This window comes from Papio anubis, chromosome 10, assembly GCF_008728515.1.
Source record: "Papio anubis isolate 15944 chromosome 10, Panubis1.0, whole genome shotgun sequence".
Classification (NCBI taxonomy): Eukaryota; Metazoa; Chordata; class Mammalia; order Primates; family Cercopithecidae; genus Papio; species Papio anubis.
Genome location: NC_044985.1, coordinates 28,254,605 through 28,259,529, shown reverse-complemented (window position 1 = coordinate 28,259,529; position 4,925 = coordinate 28,254,605). Strand labels below are relative to the sequence as shown.

At 36.0% G+C, this 4,925-nt stretch overlaps 1 protein-coding gene across 17 annotated transcripts in view; it reads left to right on the top strand.

The window, feature by feature from the left end:
• The window catches only part of ZEB2 (zinc finger E-box binding homeobox 2), a 135,301-nt gene extending 133,923 nt beyond the window's left edge, over positions 1-1,378 (top strand). For all 17 annotated transcript variants that reach the window (XM_031651209.1, XM_031651218.1, XM_031651219.1 and 14 more), the window contains one exon: positions 1-1,378. This exon is cut by the window's left edge. The gene's annotated coding sequence lies outside the window, so the exon portion shown is untranslated.
• The last annotated feature ends 3,547 nt before the right edge of the window (positions 1,379-4,925 follow it).

The following is a 4,925-nucleotide window of genomic DNA, read 5'->3' as shown; positions in this document are numbered from 1 at the left end:
TTTCAAAAAGGTCATTTTTTATCTTTCTAATAATGTAAGCCTTAATAAAAGCAAATCTTAGTCACAAATTTGAGGAGACTGCCCAATAATAAGTTTACATGTATTCGAACTGAAAAATTGTTAACCATGCTTTTGCTCCGAGATGTGTGAGGCCATCCAGGGGCTGTAGGGCCCTGGATATACACACAAACAAGTGTGTGTATATCTGGAGCCCTACGCGTTGTAATAAACACAGCTGCATTTATTTGAGTATGTGATCCCATGTACATGTAAAAACATTCAAACAAACACACTCAGCAAATTTATTTATTGTGCAGTGGGGCAATTATTCAAATAAACATGCTCAATGCAATTATTTGAATCTCACATTGCATGTTCATCAATCATAGCACTAAAAAAAGAGGGGGAAAAAACACCAAAGAATTCACATGGGAAAAAATATATATGTGAAAACCACCTTATTATAGATGTTATAGGGTAGCTGAGGTTATGGCTCCCTTCTTAACTGTAACTCAACTATTCTGTATTCAATGACATTTGTTTCTAATGATTAACTGGTTCACTCACTTGATCATTATATCAGAATGACCACAACATTCAGATTCATGTAATAGCAAACTTTATAAACCTGTATTGTGTAGAGATGTGAAATCTCTATATTTCAAGAGCAGAAGAGTTCTTTCTAGACACTTTACATCAAGGAGACACTGGTCCAATTATTATCGCTTATATAAGCACTCCTATAAATTTTGAAAAATTTTATACATGCAACAAAACATTCCTACATTTGAAGACATTAAGAAAAATCACAGGTGACTCATCTGATCATTTTACATATTAATAAATATTATGACATATATGTGAACACATCACAAATCATATTGATGTACCAAGAGGCAATTTATGCCTCTCTTAAGTATGTACTGACATAACCTAATATACTAAAATGGGAAGGGGCTTTTAGTCACTGAAATATGCATCGTGTAACAAAGATGAAGAAAATACATGGCTTGTGCCCATCATAAAAAAAGATTCAGACTGAAGGCTTAGCTTTGGTTTTTTCAATTAAATTGTTAAACTGTGCACAGTGATTTTTTTTTAGAACTTGAGACATTTGTGATGTTGGCTGTTTAAATCTTTGTTACCTTCGCTGTGAATTGAAATTGTACATATTTAGTAAATCATGCAGACAAAACAAACTTTTTAGACAATATTTTTATTGGAGAGTTTTCTTTTCCTGTATCCATGTTAAAAAAAAAAAAAAAAAGACCTCCTTTCCCAAAATAAAAATGTCAATACTAAATTTAAAGAAGTATAAAGGAATGATTGCTTCCTTTAGAGCAAAATATTTAAATAAACATGGAGATAATTGGCAACATGTTCTTTTTGGGCTAGTAGGCTGTGTCCAATTATTTGGGTCTGATGTTTCAGAGGGCCTCTGTTTCAGGGTTGAAGATGATATATTAATCTTGGAATTAAACAAATACTATTAAATACCAGAAATAAATCCCTCAGTCTTCATTTGTATATGAAATATGGAATTAGTCAGAGAAATGACACTGAGACGATATGATGCTGAATATGCCACAAGCTAAAACTTCCTCTATTAAACGAGTCGCCTACTACCTATAATCTAGCATGACATGTTAAAATGCTCCAAAATATTGAAAATAGAAAATGAACACTACTGTTCCCATTTGGTTTAGAGATTAATATGACAAAGATTCTAATACTTTTAGTCAAAGAAAATGATGAGTAAAAAATACATGAAGATTAAAGCGATGACAAATGATCTTTTAAGTATTCTAATTGGTCTTTCTCATTCATAGCTTCGATTCCACAGAAACTGCAAATCCTGATGATCCTGATTTGTAAGTGCACCCAGTCAGCTTTCTCTCTTTCACTCCATGGAATATGCCTGTTAGATTTGGAACGAAGGATAAGCCCCCAAAATGTTAAAAATAGACTACTGCCCTGGCAGGAAATTTAGCATTGGCAAGCACAGAACTCAGAAGGAACTGATCTAACATAAGGAAACATTCAGAGAAAGATTTGTGCATTATGATCCTATTCTGACCATTTTCAGAGCAGTCAAAGGGAAGTAAAGTGTATGTGGGTGTGCGCATGTGTGCATGTGTGTGCAGGTTTGCTAAGTTTGTGTGTGTACACTTGAATAGCTGTGTTTTTTAAAAAAAATACTGAAGACATGGAAAGAGTCTGAAAGGAAGTGCTTTTCAAACATTTTACATTTTGTTATCTTACATCGAAGACATTTAAAATGTTGATACTGGAAAAATAAAAGGTTCTGAAGACAGCCTCACCAAAAAAAATCTATGTAATTTATAAGATATACCAACAACAAAATAGAGAAAATAGTAAATTATCTTTACTCATTTTATGGGAAACTTAGATTTTAGGTAACGACCTTTCCTTAAACATGAAAAAATCACTTTTATTCATTCCTAAAACGGTATTATAATAGGGTGAAGAAGTATAGTTATACCCATTCTAGTTTTGTTTAGGAAAAGAGAAATACAGCCTTCAAATTACTTGAAAAAAATATGGATGAATAAAAGAATGTAAATTTAGAAAGGAAACTCAAGAACATCCCTATGCTCACCGAAAACATTATGGTATATTTAGTGACCACAGGCAACCCAGACCTTGGTTTTTTACATCTCTTCTGAAAGACACCACTTCCAACACAAACACCATTTCCCAACCCTGTAGTGCAGACCAGGATTGGTGCAGACATAAAGGGAGAACACCAACTATTGAATAACCCTCAACCACTTCCTGAGTCCTGAAACATTCTGTGGAGGTTCTACCACTTCATTATTGAACATGCTTAGAAAGTGTGAGCTCATAGGTTTCCGGTTGAAGGTACATCTAAGCAAGAGGGGAAAAAGAGAAGTACTAACCACCCTGCCCAACTCGCTTTAACCCTTAACACACTAGTACTGGAGAGAAAAGTAGGCTTAGAAATAATCGGCCAAATACCCAAGTAGAGCCTTTTCTTTCCCTTTTCTGCAGTGTGAAGTGCTTTTGTATTATCAAAGACAATTCCATGACAAGGGATGTTTCACCTACTTTAAAATAAATGTAGAGGGAACCGTCCACAAAATTTTCTAAGAACGAGAGTTCTAACCACAAGAGCTGCTTAATGTGTACTTCCTTAACTTTTTAAATGAAAATCAGAATAATGGTTTGTACAAAAACTTTCCCAGGAATTGTCATGGCCCCTCACATCAGCTACCTTCATTTACAAACTGGCCTATGTTAACTCCTTTATGGCTTGACCAAATTATAACACACTTCGTGTCTACCTTAAAATTGTCAAAACTCATGTTCTCATTCTTCAGCAAAACTTTCACGTGAGTTTCGTATGAAGAAAATCTTTATGTTTGTAACTTTTGGAAAAATAAAAGCAGTTAACTAATCTACTACCTGCATTTTATAGTTGAGGAAACTGAAGTCTACATATCCTTGAGATCACATAGGTTGTTTGTCTCCATCCCACAATGATCTCTAGAAAACAGTTAAGCATAGATTGTCAGAATCTCAGTCTTCTGCACCATTGTTTAGTGTTCTTTCCAACACGTCACAGTAAAACACTTCTTCAAATAGCTATGGAAACATTAGAAGGAACGAGTTAGTTTCTCTGCTTCCTGCAAGAAGTTCGTCCTGGTCTACAAGAGCTCTTCCATGCAAGTGTGCAATGAAAATAATCTATTTTAGAAACCCTTTGTTAACTCTAAGATGTCACATCATCATCTCAGGACTATTAATCGCTTGTGGGTTAGAGTCTGTTTTAACTAAGAGCGAGAGACATTCTCAGTTTTGAAAATTGCTCTTTAAAAATTACTAACTGCTGTTGCTACATGTTACCCACTCATTTTGTTGAAGACTCTTGACAGTGCTCATGGTCATTGAAGAGTGGTGGCTCCATCCAACCTCTCTACCCACAGCTGTCAGCCTGAGCCCACTTTGTGAGTCCTTAGTACCATTCTTTCTCTGCTCACGACCTTTCTGAACCCTGAATGCACTGAATGGTCCACACGTGGTCCGAGGAGGAAAAAAGGCAGCAGGTATACACAGTAAGAGGAGCAGTAGGAGATTCATAAATCTGCAATCAGAAAACAACAGACAGAAACAGACCAAAAAGTTAGAGTGTGAAGGAATCTTAGATGCTCTCTCATCCAAAGCCCTGGCTTTTCAAATTCTGGCGTTCCAAGGAAATAAAACCCTAGATCACCCCATAGTTACTGGCAGAGCTGGGACCAGAAGCCAGGTCTCCAGTTATGGCATGTTTTTATTGCTTCTATTGATACTTCTACTACTTGTATGATGCTTTCATTCTATTATATTTAGTGGGCCTACAAATAATACTAATAAATAACAATAGTTGCAACATGAATAATGGTTCAATGTACTGAGTACCTACCGTGTGTAAGGCACAATACTAGGTACTATGGGCTACCCAAAAATGAACATGACAGGATTACTGACCTCAAGTTTCTTACAATCTGGCAGAGGCAGACATACACAAATAAGGATAATACCAAGTTCCAGGTGCCTTAGGAAAGGACTAATGTGGGAGTTCCAACCATGTTGCCTTCTGTACCCTGGTGCTTCCTCTATTTAAACACAAAATAACACCTTTCCCTCAATAATATGTATATTAGTGAATGATACTATATGAGAAGCACTTTGCATGTCCTAGGGATCCAGCGGTGAATAAATAGACAATATCCTTGCCTTCAGGGATGTACATTCTAGTGGGGAAAATAGAAAACAGAACTATTATATGGACCACTTCAGTTAGTGCTGTTTTATTGCAGATAAAAGAAGGTGATGTGATAGTAAATGAGATGGAAGGAGCAGTCAGCTGGGGGTGGGCGGAGCATTGGGAAAAGCCCCTGAGG